This window comes from Octopus sinensis, unplaced genomic scaffold (genome assembly GCF_006345805.1).
Source record: "Octopus sinensis unplaced genomic scaffold, ASM634580v1 Contig18911, whole genome shotgun sequence".
Taxonomy (NCBI): Eukaryota; Metazoa; Mollusca; class Cephalopoda; order Octopoda; family Octopodidae; genus Octopus; species Octopus sinensis.
The window spans coordinates 106,244-124,382 of NW_021836129.1; positions in this window are offsets into that span (position 1 = coordinate 106,244).

Genomic DNA, 18,139 nt, shown 5'->3' on the forward strand with positions numbered 1-18,139 from the left:
GTCAATTTTGTAGCTTAATTTGTCCCAGCTCTGTTGGAGTGATGTTTGGATCGGGAATTTTAATCCTGATTCCTTCCACAGCATACATCCATCTTCAAAAGGCCTGTCCAAAGAAGATTCGGGGGATTTATGTAGAATCTCCAAGGATAGCCTTTGGCAGGATGAGTGAGAGGACAGGAAAGCTGGGAGGGCAAGGTCCAGGGCGGATCTTAGGCCAGCTCCGCCAGAATTAAGAGGCAGTTTACACTGGGTCCACCCATCATTATCGAAACGGACATTTAGGATCCACTCGGCACACAATCTTAACGTATCATCGATAGAATGCAATATTTCATCTTGTATAAAGCAGGGCGAGCATCTCAATAAATATAACAGTTTGGGAACGTGGATGCAATTTTTGAGGAGGAAAAAGGCCGTGTGGGAGTCGAGTAGAGAGAGGCGTTCACCGCAGACAACCTGGCAATGAGGCTCGACCAGCACCGCCTCGCCTGCTTACGCTCTGCAGCTGTGCCACTCAGTGGGTCATGGCTGAATGCTATGCCAATTGCTGGCCTCGGAACATTATTAGAGGATGACTGCATGCGTATCGGTACTGCACTGAGACTCGGACTTGACATCTGCGAACAACATCGTTGTAGATGTGGAAAAATGGTTGACGTCAAAGGTGTACACCCACTCTCTTGCAAACGAAGTGCTGGCCGAGCTCCTCGGCACTCCGCTATTAACAATGTTATCTTAAGAGCTCTTGAGTCGGCGGGCTTCCCCTCGATCCTAGAGCCAGTGGGCTTATATCGTGGAGATGGGAAAAGACCCGATGGGATGACCACTTTTCCCTACTCCTGTGGAAAATCGTTGGTTTGGGATTCAACGTGTGTTGACACCCATTCCAAAACTAATATGATCTCTTCTGCTGTTTCTCCAGGTTCTGCAGCAGATGCTGCAGAGCAAAGAAAAATTGCCAAATACGCAAATCTTTGACAACGGTACCGCTTCGTACCTATCGCTGTGGAGACTTCTGGGGTAACCGGCCCTCTTACGACTTCTTTCATCAGAGAAGTCGGAGGAAAAGTTGCTAGGCGACGTGGGGAGCCTCGAGAAGTGTCATGGTTATTCCAACAAATTGGAATAGCTGTCGTTCGCGGCAATGCACACTCCATCATGCGTGCAACCGCAAGTGCCTTTTAATCATTGACTAACTTATTTCAATCAATTTGTGCAAAGCATTATAGAAACACGATCCTTGAAATTTTTGTAACCTTTAAATCGGTTGCGACAAATAGATTTTGAAGGAATGATTTTATAAAACAATCTAGTTTCATCTAAGTTGTAAATTTGATCATCATTGTATCTCTGTAAAACTTCACGAAATTTAGAAAGGAAAGATTAGATATCAACGGGATCATCTGTTTTCAATTTTCCATGAATTTTCGCATTCGAAATCCATTTCGTTTTTTAATTTTTTTCAAAAAACCATTTAAGTTTTTAAAATTTACTAGTTTAAGTTGTTGCGCAAAAAACATAGCCTTACTAGAAATTAAGGCATCATTAAGAAAACCGTCTAAATATTAGACCCTAAATAAGATACCTCTAGACACAATCAAATCCATCCATTCAACCAATTTTGCATCAAGTTCAGGAAACTTAAGATTTGATACTTTTTTTTGAACCTAGATTGTGTATCTTGCTATCTTTGAGAAGAGAATCTTTTTTCAAAAGAATGTTGTTGTTTGTTTTTCGAGAAATTTTTTTATTAAACAAAAAAGAAATTCTTTCGGCCAAATGATGACACGAAAAATGAGGATTCTTTCTTTATAAGATAAAATTTCTATTTTCTGATTAAAATTCGGACGAGTATAAATATTGCGAGAAGACATTTGGGACAAATTTTATTAATAAAATTCAAATTTATTAAAAAAAATTTTGAAGAATAAAAATTATAGCACAAAAAATTAAAATTTGTGGCCAATTTGAGAGGGGCCAATTTGCGAGGGTTGAGTGTATTATCTTATTTTCTCTGGTCTGATATGAGATTTCTTCGACCAATAAAACAGTTCGTTCACAAGAGGAGTTTTGATGAATAAACTGGAAAATTATTTTTTGAGATATCTGTTCGATGGGCAGAAAAATTTTTATCAGGAGTTATCAATTTAATGTTTTTAATTGTAAAAATCTATGAATTAAGTAGAGATCACGGGCAGCTTTTACTCTGCTCCACGAGTTATAATTTAAGAATTCGAAATCAAGGATAACTCTGGATTTATCACTCTCGATGTTGTTCATTATCGCGATTAGTTATGAACATAAATATATGTCGAAATATTTGATTTTAAATTCCAGATCAGTAAATGCTTTCTCAATTGAATAATGTACCCCTTCTGTTTTTGTAATTAAATTTATGACCACTTAGTAATTCCCATTATTTATTTATTTATTAACCCCTAAGCTTGCATAGCAAACTTAGCACAAGCAGTCACATTATGGATTCGAATAGTATAGATTCATCGTGGAATTTGAATATTTATTATATTATGAAAATGGGAATTTATTTCTGATTTCAGCATAAATAAATGTTTTGAGAAAATTTTATCATTTTCAAAAAATTTAATTCTTGTCAATTTATCAGACAATATGTCCTCAATTTGTATGGACATTTCATCAATTTTTCTACGAAATGTATTATTACTGAGAGGGGTGTTTTTTATTATCTCTGAACCATTTTTGCACATTTTTAACAAAGTTTTAAAAGAAGAAATACATAATATTTTTTGCAAGTGTATGGAGATAAACCATTTTGGGCAGTTAATTCTACTATTACAACCAAATGTAATCAGTTTAAAAGTGAAAATGAAAAAGTCCGCGAGAAAAAACGAGCTCGACCTACGAGCGCTGTGAGATAACGGTTATGTCCAGGCCGAACGGATAGCTTGTGCGTTGCTGCGCATAATTGTAACCGAAATTCTTTGTCTCAGCCAAGAGGATTCGTGTCCATCCATGTTTCTCCGAGAGATAAGGAGACCGACGTCTATCAAGAAACTTGGCTGTTTGCGGGCCGAAGGATCCGGAGGTCTCGAAAGCCAAAAGGACAAAGTAATGTTGGGCAGTGGGTTTGTCTGTACTTATCGACTTTGTGGGCTTCCCCCCCCCCACCTGTCCAGACCGACTGGTTCAAGTACATTCGGGAAACCGGCAGCATTAAGTGCTCTCGAGATGACGTCGTTGAGTGCCCCGTGACGAGGCAATTCTGCTATTTGATATAAAAAGGTCACTTTTTTTTTGGTTTTGAATTTTCGATTTTATAAAAAAATGTAAAATACTTTATTCCATGTTAAGAATAAATTTAAAACATACAGTCAACCTTCGTTAATCCGAAAATTCAAATCGCTTTCCCTTCGGATTATGAAGAAATCTAAAATTTATATGAACGTTAGATAAATGATCAGATTAGTGATCAAATTACTAATCTGTTTATAACACAATTATTTGTAGAAAAAATCGAATAAAGTTCTTTTTATAGTATTTTTTTAATTAATTTTTGTAAATCATCCGAGATGTGTTTCAAATTTTTTACAGTATCGTTTGTTATATTTTGAGAAAAGCAATTCGAACAAGAACTTGATTTAATGACAATTTGAATTGCTTGGAAAATTGTTCTTCAAAATGTGACTTGGCGCGTAATCAAAAAGTAAATAAATTTTTTGTTATATTGTTCATTTCATCATCAAGTAGCAGCATCACGCAATTAAACAAATAACTGGCTTTCGAATTTGGATAATAATGACAGTATTTTCCAACATTGAATCCTTTGAAACAGTTTGGTTTCTTGCTGTGTCCTGTCCATTCCGTTAATAAGATCCATTCGAGATATCCATTTTATTAATGAATTCTCAAGCAGATAATAATTTTTACAAGCTAGTCTATAGTAAGTGTTTGAGCTCTCACTGTTTTTCATTGTTCTTTATTTTTCAAAATTTCAGATAAAGTAGAATTTCGTAGGTCCAGGTTTAATTCTCTTCTAAGAATTTTTTTTTTTTTTTGAAAACCAACCAATAACTACAAGTTAATTAATTAAAAGCTTCAAGTGCGGGAAGCCGACGCGATCGAGAAAGAATTAGAGCGTACTATCGCAAGGGATATCCGCTCGAAAAACCATCTCGATTCGCGGGCGTCGCCTGTGATGGCAGACATGCGGGATCCGATCTCCTGAACGAAGCTGATTGCCTTACTGCCCAAGGAACCGGAAGTCTCAACCGCGAATGGAAGGAATTGGAACTTCTCCGTAAGTGAGGAGTACTTCCGCATCTTTTGCATTCCGCGGTTGTGACAATAGATCCAGGAGCGGAGGCCGACATCAGCAGGTTCTGAGGCGAGAAAGAGTCCACACACGTGGCATCCCAGGTGAGAGGCTTCCCCCTGTTGAAAGGAAACACAGTTATCCCGTCAGGCCTTTTTCCGTCTCCCCGATCGATCCCAGTGGGTTCAAGCAGGGAGGGGATTCCGGCGACTTCCAGGGCTCTCCTGATAAGGTCGTTAAGAGCGGCGTGACGCGGGATGCGACCAGCACTGCGTCTGCACGATAGAGCGTGCAATCCAAAGCGACAGATTTTCGCGCCACAGCGGCAGACATGTGGCTCGCATAGGCGAAGACCGAGACGTAAACAGATTCCAGTGCGTACGGACTCGCAGTCCAGAAGGTTCCCAATGCTCGGCAGTGGAGTGGCATTTAGCCAGGCTCCGCTGTGAGGGCGACATGCCGTCTCAAAGCAGGCCAAGCGGTGTTGGTCGAAAGATGTACGTAAAGATTGGATTCGGGATTGTAGGCGGACTTCGTCCCAAACAAATTGCTTATGCTGATCCTCTGGGATTTCCAGTCCTAGCGAGTGCCACTTTACGACCGCCGATGATAACTCAGAGGGCACGTAATGTTCAAAATCGGTTGGAAGAACCGTGCCCATGAGTTTCTGGCATGAAGAAAGTGACGACAGGTAGGCAGGCAGTGCAACATCATTCGGACACCGAATTCCAAGGCCTCCGTGGCGTACTCTTCTGATAATTTGAGACAATTCATTCAGAGACATTTTCCTCGAATCCTTAATTTTTACAAATCTGTTCTTTTAGATGAATTTTGACTTCGGTCCTTTTTCTAACCATAGAAAGCGTGCTGTTAATTAAATTTGAAAAATTAATTAAAAAAATTAATCAACAAAATTATTTTGTAATAATAAACAAAATTAATCCGAAATTATAAACAAAATTAATTGAATTTTCGGAGCATTGAATCAAATTTGGCAAAAAAAAGTTAAAAAATTTATAATTAGAAAATTGATTAATAACAACTTTTCTGGCAAATTTTGAGCAACTAGAGCAATACAAATACCTCGCCTTTCTATGTTTATCATCACTATCGTACCCTTTTACCCTTATTTTAAAATTTAAAATGTAAATGTCTTTATTCTTTTTTATGTTCCTTGCAATAAGAGAGAAATATCGTTAAGTTTCGTAAAAATCCAAGATAAGAACAGCCCAGCGTAGTAAGTAGCGTGCCTTAATGGAATACGACGCGATAAGATGTCAAGACACGACGGGTCAATGGTGTAGTTGCCTCAAAAAAAAGATATTAATTTTAAAAAATTTATTATTGTACATACTCCTTGCAACTTGATGTGAGGATCTCCGAACAGCTGTAAATACTACCAACTCAGACAACAAACCTCATCAAATACTATGTTGACTCATCTTGACAAACAATTTCAAATTCAATTGTAATTGACAAAGAGATAAAAAAACCCATAAAATAGTGCAAATTTCAAGGTTTTTCAAAACGGGATATATAGTCTAACTTAGCGTTACTTTTGCAGTTGAAATCGCTAAGAATGGACCCATACAAGCTTCTTAAAGAATATAAGCTCCGCTTTCCTATCTTATACAATATCAGCTTGAATGTTATTTTAAACTTTATTTATAAATTAGCACAAATATAATTGCTGACGGCAATCTTGCAGTTCTTTCCGACGAATTCGGTTTTATAAAGCTCAAAAAAATCTCGCTCTTCCGGATAATGAGAAAAGTCGGGGCAACACTTGATGACCTCATATCCGTATTTAAAAGTAGGATCATATTTATCAAATCACATTTTTAGACTCATATTTCATCATTTTTGACCAGACCCAAACAAAAGTCTAAGGGATAATCTCCACAAGAGTCATCGAAGTAAACTGAATATTCAACAGTATTGAAATGAGTACTGAAAAAGTATTGTCGTGATGTATTCATGACAATTACTTTTGGACCAGCAGCTGACTCCCCTTGGAATCACCCGGGGCTACTTGACTGGGTGGCGAATGTTTGAAGATAAGTGGCTGTTGTATGCCAATCTGTTAGGACCAAACATTCACAATTATTAAAAAAACTAAAAGAATGTCAAATAACTACAATCACACTGTATCAGTGATATAAACATATTTTAATGGTGAGAATATAACAAATTCCATACACAGAAACGCGTATGATTCATATAATGGATATCCAATGAATTTTATTCGCTTCCGGAGTCCATTTCCTCCAATCTGTTAGAACCAAACATCCCAATTATCGAAAAAGACCCTGAAGTGTGCTTGGTGCTGGCAGATTAGTCGAAATGGACTTCAAAACACGTAAAATGGCTCTGTGTCATCTTGTTACATTTGTAAATTGACTTTGAAGTAAAATTGAACGCTTCTCTAAGCAGTCTCTTTGCATTGGTCAGCTCAGAAATGTCATCATTTGTGGAAAAAGACATCGAGAACCCAACAATGGACATTCAAATTGTGAGTAACAAATAAGAGAAATGTCAAATCAAATAAAATAAATATTTAGATTATATCCTCTTGTTAAATGTTCTGACACTCTGGATGACAATAATGATGCAAAATAAAATAACAGTGTTGAGAAATTTTAAAATATATATAGACAGATTATAGGAATAAACTCAAAAAATGCTATTACATAATCGTTGTTTCCTAATAGTTATTACACCTTTTATTATTTCAAAAAACTTTGTCTATTTAGACAAACCAAGCGTATTTGCCGTCTAATGGACAAACCCAGTCACTACCACTGAGGGGTCTTAACTAAGCAATAGAAAGTGTGAGCAAATCCAAATAATGAAATTAGTGATAAATCAAATGTTAATAGTTCAGAGCGCATAAATAATCTGGCTCTTCCCAACTACATAGATCTATCGAGAAAACAAAGTTGGTGGAATGTCCCGTGATGGACAGAGTTCCTACACATTCCTCCACCACATGACTCACCAGCTCTCGTCAGTGTCTTATAAACTGACAAGGAGGCGTCATAATTTTTATTTTCTGTCGGAATCAGCCAGATTGGAGGCATTTCCACATACAGTTCCTTCGGTCTCGACTCCACTCGACGTCCCCCGTCTCATTGACCCCCCTCCATAAACAAGCCCGTAATCTAATACCCACTCAAAGGAGGACTGGATATATCCTCTCCTTCCAACACTTACACTGTGCTCACGGCCATACTTTAACAGAGAAACTTATTTTATCAATTAAAATCACGTTCTTTCGAGCATAGTTTTAGAGAGTTCTCGTCAAAAAAGCCTGCGGAAAAAGAAACCCGAAATCCAAAACAACTAAATATATTGCCTATATGAGACCTTGGGAATTCCCCCATTTATCCAATCGCCAGTGAATCTCGTCCAGTCCACCAAGTCCATCATCCAGGCAAAGAGTGATTTGAGTGAGGGATATCCCTAAAAACTAAAAAAACAGAGAATACACAATTTCCCACATGAAAGGCACTCTATTGGTGTACAAACTCTGTGCCATGTCCTTCAACTCCTGGGAAATGACAACCAGTCCTTTGACGGCCTTGAGTAAGTTTTCCAAACACCTTCTAATGACACCAAGAAGACGATTCTAACTGACATATAATATTATCCACTATGGCTTCTTGGATGAGGGAAGTGTTCATTGACTCTTCGTAAAGGACGGGATACTTTAAAGATATTTCCACTATGCTGAATTCGAGGGAAAGAATGGGGAAGATATCTCTGACAAGTTTGTCCACAATCTCAATCATAAACTAATAAACAGACATTTCAGACGAGTCTTCTGGTATTCTGGCACTTTGGTTTTGAGCGAAAGTGATATCTGGATTCTCGTGCAGTCTGAATATCTCCGGGCTATCATTGATAGGCAGGTCTCTTATATAGGTCAAATACCCCTGGCAACTAAAATCAGTAACCTAACTCTGTGGTCCGTCGAAGGATGAAGTTGGAAAAATACTCCTGTTTTGGAAAAAGTGTATTTCTCTTCAAGGACACGGTCGCTGTAAAAATCCTCCAGCATGTAGGCGACTGTCCTTCTGTCCCAGTCGTCGGTGAGTCGTCCGCCGTAGTTTATCTCCCCAGCAGTGTACTTTAAGACGTGTTTTTATATAAATATGGCTTAAAACTTTTTTACTTTCCATTAAAAATATTTTCAACTGACTAATACATATCCGCAAGTCTCCGTCTGTGAATTCGTAAGGAATATTAAATCCCAGGGACCCAAATTTCCTCCTCTTCAAGATGACTCCATAAAACAAGCTAACCAGTGCTCAATTTCTTCTCTCATAATCTCTTCAGCCCTGGGGCCTTGTCCTTGTCCAAAAGAAATTGACAAAAGTTTTTTAAAAAAGCGCATTTCCTGCGCGAATTTGTATAAATCCGCCGCAGGGTAAGTTCCAGCCGAAATAATGAAGACGAAAAGAACGAAGGGAGATGAGTCCTTGAAGACTAGACTCAGGTGAGTAGTCTAAACCGTCTCCATCACCCAAATTCACCTGAGGCTCGATGAAATGGCTTCCAAGGTTGTTGGAGACGTATTGCTGCATATTCGGGGTTATTTATCAGACCGAAGACATTTGAGGACAATCATTCTCAGAGAGCTGGCAGTGGATGGTTGTTAATAAAACTATAAAATGTACTTGTGGGGATCTGAACTATCAAACATATGTTTATATTCGCAAGAATTGTCAATAAAGTGTTCGACTATTCCTTTAAACGAGTCCAGTGAGGCCAGTCCCTCCAATTCCTTCCAATTTCTGTCGGAGAGCCAGTCTGGAGCGGGGTTTGGTTTTTGGATGGTCTTTTCGACTGAGCCCAACAGGAGATATCTCCACTCGTTCTAGACATTCGTTGAATTTTACGAACTGCTTTTATTTCTCCAAAGTTCTGTTTGATTCGCACACAAACGAGGAATGCAAACATGAGTTTGTCACGTTCAAAGAGCGACCGACACACATTGGAATACAAATTGAAAGTAAAATGCTCGTTTATGAAAGTTATCCTCTCTTTCAGGTCATCTACAATTTATTTCCTGCTTTTTGAGGTGACCTGAGTTTTTTGCGTTGGCAATACTGTTGAGAAATATTTTTCCGAACCACTCCAACGAGTATTGGTACATTGGGTCAATCTTAGCCAAATCCGCCACGCAAAAAAACAGTACTTGAGTATTCACAGCTACCGGCATGCCAGCATTTTTATTAGGTCAATGTCATCCACGGGGTTGCCTTCCGATGAACTGAGTCGAACAATATTTTTTTCTTCCAATTCCTTCCTATTTGAATTTTGATTCGTATTTATATGCCTCATTCGAGCATTATTGACAATCAGCTGGTTCTTGGCCTCTTCAAGGTCAGAAAGTTCCTCCGTCACGACAATCCCCAATAACTGATCCTCGAGGCTTCTAAAACTGAAAATGACTTTTATATCGAGGACTGAGGTGGGTCAATAAATAGTGGCCACCGTTTTGAGTTATTGGCGATGAGTGCATTTTCTATCGAAAAGTTGTCTTTAGGCAGTCCGGTAATTTGTCAATACCATATTTTTACCGAGTTCCCCATCGATGTCACGCTCTCCAGGCGGTCAGTAATAGGGACCTTCCACTCAGCAAGGACTTTTAGACATTTCTCGTATAGAATAGCCCGATATTCACGCTTTAATACAATTATCTAGATTTTATACCGCGAATGGTCCCAAATAGGCGAACGACACGGCGGCTATCAAAATATCCCCCACAAAATTTTGTAACGTGTATTCCAAAGTCTCGACAGTCTGTTGCCACCGGGATTCCTCGCTGCCGAGTCCCCGTACCCATCGATCTTCCTTATAATGTCTTCGGGGGTGTTGTCCTTGTCGTAGGTGAAAAGAGCGTCGATAAATTTTTGAGGTTTTTGGAAAGGGTCTTTCCGGGGTCTCAAAAATCGTCGACCTTGACTTCGGGAATTTCGGTGGGGACTTTTTTGGGCTTGACCCCCTTCATAATGCACACAGTCTCCATCACAAGTTTGACCCCATCGGGAGGACGGGACATTGCCCTTACTTCGAATACGTCATTCTTGTTGAGGGACTTGAGACTCGATAAGGCGGAACTCTAATCTAAGACGTATTGCCCAACCAGGATTAGGAGGGCTTCACTCAGGTCTCGTTGGGCATAGTCAGCGATGTTCTGGCACTTTTCTGCCTTTGCACATGCATCAGTTTCTTCCTTCTTAACATGAGCTCTTGTTTCTTCTGTTACTTTATAGACTTGTTCCCGTTTTTAGTCTGTTTTTGGCAGATACGACTTGAGATCTCATGATTCTGAGCAGGTAAGAAAAAGATGAAGTCAATTCGAGATATCTAGTAGAAGTCACGTAGTTATGACAGTTCATTTCAATCAGGAATTTGTTGGACAGTTCGATCACATTTTGGTGGATAAGTCGACAGGATTTAATCTATGATTATTTTAGTCAGTCTTTACTATTCCTGAGATTGTTTCTTGGTCGTCTTCCAATTCAGGGAGATCTGTCAAGAACCTTTCCGCCACTGATTGGTAACCACTGTGTGCAGATTAGTCCTCACTCTCTTGGTGTATATTGAGTATAAATTTGTCTTGGTGGACTGCATCCCCATCTCACTACAAATTGGTTGCATTTGCTCATATATTTTGTCCAATTCTTCATTTCCGTAAAGATTTGGAACATCTCTTGAATTTAAGATGTTGTTGAGGCTCTCAAGGAATCCTTCGTCTTTGATCTGCCATTGAGGTCTCTTCAAGTCCCAACCTGTGTGTCATTGAAGAGAAACACAATCTGAGTCTCCTTTAGATTAGCTTCCATCACAATCCGGCATGTTGAACGTGTAGTGCAGGGGTGTCAAACATGCGGTCTACAAAAAATCTACAAAAAATTATTTTTTTATTTTTGTTACATTTAATTAAACTTTTTAATTGTATTTTTAAATCGTGTTTGTTAATGTCACGTGCTTTTTCTGCAATAATAAAGAAACGATGCTTGAAAGATGAACGGAGAGTGTTTCTAGATAAATGAGAACTTTTCTATTTTTACACAAAGGTTGATGGACATTGTTTGATATGTAACAATTTTATCGCTATACCGAAAGAACACAACCTAAAGAGGCATTATCAATCTAATCATTTGTCATACAATTATTTCGAAGGTTGCTTATTAACCAAGAAGGTCCAATGCATGTTTCAAAAGAATTGCGAAAAAATTTATCTGCGCTACAGACTTATTTCACAAAAAGTCATAATCGAAGTACTGCATTAGTCACTACAAGCTATGAAATCAGCAGAATGCTTGCAGTAAATGGAAAATCATATTGTGATGGTAATTTCATCAAGCAATGCCTTCAAAAAACAGCGAATATTATTTGTTCAGACGACGCCCACTTGTTTAAAGATATTTCATTAACAAGAAATACTGTTGCCGAACACATTAATGAAATGGCATTGAATTTTAAACACCAATTAAAGTCTGATTTGTTAAAATTCGAATATTTTTCAATTGCAATCGATGAAACAGTCGACGTCGTTGGAATTGCACAATTAGCAATCTTTTTTAGAGCCTGTGATTCAGATTTTAATATTTATGAAGAATTTCTCGAACTGGTACCAATGCACGATACTACTACAAGTAAAGATATCTTTATAAAACTAGTACAAATTCTCTTTGAATATGGGTTTGATTTGAAGAAGCTTGTATGTTTATGCACAGATGGTGCTCCGAATATGGTTGGACGACATGCTGGCGTTGCCGCCAAATTGCGAGCTAAAATACAAAAGGTAAATCCCCGGTCATCATTTGACAGAGGTCATCCCCTCAACACCGGCAGTTTAGTAAACTGCTGACAGATATTAATAATCAGTTCAGCGACATTCCTTTTTATACTCCAGTCCGCTGGTTGTCACTTCAGAAAGTTGTTAAAATATTTTATTTGTTGAGATCGGAAATCATTTTATTTATGGAAATGAAAGGGCAAAACATAGACGAAATGAAAAGTCAAACTTGGATCAGGAGTACTGTTGATGCACATAATGTAATGAATTTTTCTCAGTATGAAAAACAACTAAAATCGTTGTTAAAGGAATTTCAAGAAAGATTTAATGATTTTTCGTCTTTTGAACAACAATTTTCATTATTCGCATCACCATTCTCTCTTAATGTTTCCAATGCAGATGAATGTTTATAAAGCTAAAAATTTGGAGGTTAGAATACCTGCTTTCTTTTCATATCTTCCGGGAAAGTTTAAAAACTTTAAAAAGTTTGCAACAAAAATCATTGCTATGTTTGGTTCGACATATTTGTGTGAACAGCTTTTTTCTTTTATGAAATTGATAAAAACTGCTCAAAGAACAAGATTAAATGATGAACATTTATCTTCTTTAATAAAAGTCGGAACTAAATGAATAGCTCAGCCTGACATATTAGAAATTGTATCTAAAAAAGATGTCAATCCTCTGGAAGCAGCTCTCACCAAAATTAAAGGGCGATGATTGAATAATTTAGTTTCTTTTATTTTAGTTATTCATCATAATAAATATCAGAATCAATCTTTCCTTAATGAGAAATTATTATAAATGCGGCCCTCGAAGCGAAATTGACACCTCTGTTGTAAAGAGTCTTGTTCGGAGTCGGAAGGAAAAATTTGAGGACATTTTGGTATATTTTAATGCATGCCGTAACAATCTGATCTACGTGTCCCAAAATCGATTTATGCCATCTGAATTATTCATTTTTACTTCTTAACCTGCCCACGTGCGTATGATTGTGCCGAATATGTGGCGGATGCTTGTGTCACTCATTTCCACAAAGGAGACCATGTTGAAGCATCTCAAACACTCCTGCGTCACCGCGTTCCTACTCCCACCAGGAGGACCCATTGCACAACAGAAATTAATGTCAATCAGTTTGCAAAAGTTCCCTACACAAAATAGACATGAATGACCGAACTAATCATTTTCCTGTCGTACCAACCTCCGTTTCCGAGACACTGTCGAATCAATTCGATTGAGCTCCCCAGATTTCTAGTGCTGGCATATTCAAATCATCAATAAAAAATATTCGTTTTTTCCCAGAGAAGGGCCGTAGATTCACTTCCGACTGTCCGGGTCCAACAAATTTTAAAACCTCGTCGAAAACTTTAAAGAACAATCCGAATGCAGTGAAAGACTTCTAAATGATCTGAAATGTCGTTTTAATTCACTTTTGGACAGAGTTTCAAGTTTTGAACAGTTGCACTGCGAGGCAATGACAGAACTAAAAATGCAAAACAATGAACTTTGTGTATTTTGTTGATTTAAAATAAGCATAAAATCGAATTAAATTTGACGGAGAATGAAGCAATGACTTCTGAGTTTAGAAGAATGAATTTAGAAATTTCCGACAGACAAATAATGACGGGAGAATTCTACGGAATTTTATTTGAAATAATCAGACGAGACCAATTAGCTTCCGAGGCAACCACACATGTCTGATTTGGATAGATTAGGTTCTTGGTGGAACAGTGGCTTGTCAAATTGACTTATTTGGGGGAACTTAATGTTGCAGGAATGACCACGGAGTTAAACAATATTTTGCAAAAATTATTTTGAATGATGGAAATGTATTATATGTGATTATATGTTAAGATTAAGTATAATGTCGACTATCTGTCGGAAAAATCCAACACACTTTTTGAATATTTAAAAAATCATTATTTTTTTTTACATATAATATATCTAATAAAAACATTTATCCCAAATTAAAATGTAATCAGGCGGGACTGAACTATCTCCTGAATTTGACATCCCCGTTTTTCAAAATACAAATACACCGGAAAGCTAATAGAAGACCAAGAAAAAAGAAGAAATGCTTTTTTAAAAGATAGAAAAGAGTTAGTGAGAATATCTTTTAGCCGTTTTGACATGAAATGTCGCATTAATCGAATGATGGACCAGAATACAGATTCACAAGACATTGAAATGGACTCAATAAACCCTCATTATTCAAACCAGCTCATGATAAACGAATGGATGTTAGAAAGGCCAAAGGACCTGATTTGGGTAGATTAGGTTAAGATTTTTCAAAAGTCATAAAATTAGCTTATTTTGTAGATTTAAATGTGAAAAGTCATTTTTCTTGATTAATGTTTGTAATAGACATTTATTCTAATCATGCTTTTAGAAGAATAGGAAAAATAAAAGCTGGAGTAAAAGTTAAAACAATTTTGATACATTTTTATCTGAATCAAAGAACTCTTATATGACAAAGTCTGTGACAAGTTCTGCATTACTCAAATACATATGAGACTAAACAATCCAAAGAGTCAGGGAATTGTCGAAAGATTTAATCAGATCATCACGGAGTTTATTGTATTTATTTTATAATTAGCAAGAAGCTTCTTATTTAGAGATATTATGTGACGATTACTTTTTTCTATTTACAAAAGTTTGAATATTCATACTGGTAAAATGTAACTATTGTTTCAAAATTTTCTATCAATTTTATGAACGTTTAATAAAGTGGGGAGTATGTTTATAATAAATAGTCGTTAATTTTTGATTTGACAGTGATCAACATTAATTAAATTTGTCATGATTTTACTCTCATCACATATTATGTCACATGCCCCACGCGTTACCATGCCCCACGCGTTACCATTGCTCTAAATTTCTAAAATTTCAATTAAAAATATTTAGACGATTGAAATATATTTACTTATTAATTTAAAAATTAATAATATTATGGATTTTTATTTTTTCAATGCTTAACCATTAAAATTAAAAAACAATAAATTAAGCATGCTGTTTATTGTCGGGGTTAGGGCTAAGGTAAAGATTAGGGTTAGGGTAAAGGTTAGGGTAAAGGTTGGGGTTAGGGTTAGGGTAAAGGTTAGGGTAAAGGTTAGGGTAAAGGTTGGGGTTAGGGTTAGGGTAAAGGTTAGGGCAAAGGTTGGGGTTAGGGTTTGAAAAAATTTGAAAGTGCTTGTTGTGATACTGTCACGATCAAATCAATCTTTCTTATAACCGCGTTAATGTAGAATTTTCGAATGGAGATACAAAGATAGTTTACATGAAAAGAATCAAATAAAGGACAAAATAATTAATTTTAAATTTTATAAACTATCAAATTATGTTGCTTTAAGCTTTTCACACAATTCACATCATTTAAAATATGTTTTAATGTCCGTAGCAGTCATAATGTTTTGTTGTATTAAAATATTATTTTAATTTATTTATTTTAAAGCATCTTTTAGTATATCATTAAATTGTACTCTAATTAACTTTATATATAATTTGAATTTTATTGCATTATGATTGATTTTTTAATTTTTCTTAAAAATTAAAAATCATATTTCTCAGAGGTAACGAGTGGGGCATAGTAATCGCTGAGGCATGTGACATATTACAAAGGGAAACATTAGGATTAAATATTCATTTCGGCGTTCTGAGCTCACTATTCGTTTTTAAAAACCAGTAAAAACTTTTTTAACACCAGAAAAATGATTCGTCTCTTAAGTCTATATTATCTGACTGCAATCTAATATTATCCCTTGATGCTCGTTGATTGAGTCTTTTATTACTCAGAGGATGTCGCTCCATTGCACTTTTTGAGAGGTCTGGTCGAGAGAAGAGGAAGAAGTGAAGAAACAGGTGTTTAGAGTGGTGCCCATTGTTTATTCCGAAGGTTTGGAGGCCAACGGAAACTCACAAGCTCAAACTGTTCTGAGCATAGAAAGGGATAAGATTTGACGAAATTCTTAGAAATTGAATACAAATAAATAAGGAGAGCTAGGTTAACAGTGTGGCAAAACAATTCCCACGTAAAGGATTAAAGGATTTGTTAGTGACATTAGTGATTTACGTCAACTAGAGAGCCACAATAATATCGACAAGCGTTCGATCCTCCGATCGGTAACAAGAAGACAAACTAAGTGGAAAAATCATTTTTGAAATAAAAATAACATTTTTTAGAATGAAAAAGTCAACATAATAAATTCTTTTAAGAAATTGTTACTCTGATTTGTATTATTTGTCGTTAATAAGTACATGCACGAAGACTCAAAAAAATTAAAAAATTTGTCTTTCTTTAAGTCAATTCCTGGCTGGTTTGACTTTCGAGTGTTTTTAAATTACAAAACCTAAAAATTGGCACATTTAGAAAGCTCGGTCAACGCATTATGTAGTAAAATGATTACTTACAATTGTAACTATTTATCAGCATACAATGTAGAACACATTCAATAGCTGGCTAATTCGGAATCCGTGAAAAGATTAGCAAAGTCTGAAAGGCATTGAACCGGTGGAAGTAGAAGTGAGCTTGTAATTGGAATGTTTAGAACACCTCAGAAGAGCTGGATTAGTTGTAGTGGTTTGGAGATTGATGACAAAAATGATAAGTGACATTTTTGGAAAATTCTATTTTGCTGAACAAAAATAATTTATCATGTCCTAATATTGTTTCTGTAAAATTAGAGTTTCTAAATGTCGCCGAAAAAATTATGAAATTCTGATATATATTCATTTGGAACATTTTTGGTCAGTTTTTCCGTAATTGTCACGGTTTTGGAAATCCCGGTCGGACCCACGCAAAGCACCTGGTCAGTTGGATTATATATTTACAGGTTTTTCGTTTTTTAGAATAAGATTAAGTATGTACGATGATCTTATATAGTCAACGGTTGGCACAGTTATGTCACTAAACCTTGTGTTGGGAGGAATTGAGAATTGGTCTCTATTTTGGAACCAACATTTTTAATATTTATACTTCATTTAGCAGACTTTCTATTCATTATATGTTTAAGAAATATTCCATTATATAATTCTGCCTTAATACATTTTTTCTAAACTATTGAATTCAAGTTACCTTCAGAATCAAAATGTCGAAATAATGTCGGAATTTTGACCAAAAAGTGTGAAATAAAATAATCGGATTGTTAATTAATGAAAAGATTTTTTTAATCGTTGATGAGACTGATGCCAGCTAAGACAAAATTGTAAATATTCTTATTGGAATAACTGATGGCATTTATCTTAGCGATTATAAAGCATTAAATTTTTTGCCGAGTTGTATGTTAGATTGTAAACGGTACAATTCTTTTTGTGAATGCCTAGAGAAAAAATTTTTGCTCTTCATTAACCGATGCTGTAAGGTTGATAATTCAGTTGGAAAAAAGAAAAAATTTTTCATCCTAACCTGTTTCTAGTAATATTTATTTCACATTTGATTAATAATTGTACACTGAATTATCGTGTAGTGGAGAACTTAAGAAAAAAATTTCAACTCTATTTATATTAACTATTTTACTTTCATTTTGGAATTTTTCCATTTTGCATCCAAAATTCAAAAATAATAGGTTTTTAGGAAGAATTTTATTTTAAAATGTCTATCTTTTGTAAGAATCCTATACAATTGCGAAATAGCTCTCTCAACAAAAGAAAAACTAGGTCTGTTTGAAATCCTAATAAAACTACGTTCGATTCAAACTGAGGTGTGAACGAGTAAAAGTCCTGTTGATGACACTTGACTGCACTACTCAAAAATATCTGATACAGTAAAAAACCTTCAAGGTTGTTATTCAAGATTAAAACAGATTATCTGACACGTAGAATACCGTTCAATATAAGCAACTGACTGGCAGTTCCTAACTGTTTAACGCAGTGCTGATTCTCTCCAAAAATTATGTCCATATTGACGAAAGCTTGAAGTGTAGTCACCCTATCTATGTACTACTGCTATTCAAACAGAGAATGAAAAAATACAAAATATATTATTGGGCGTCTCTCCTCATGCGGGAATATATAATACTCGTTAGAAACTCGTGGTTAACCCC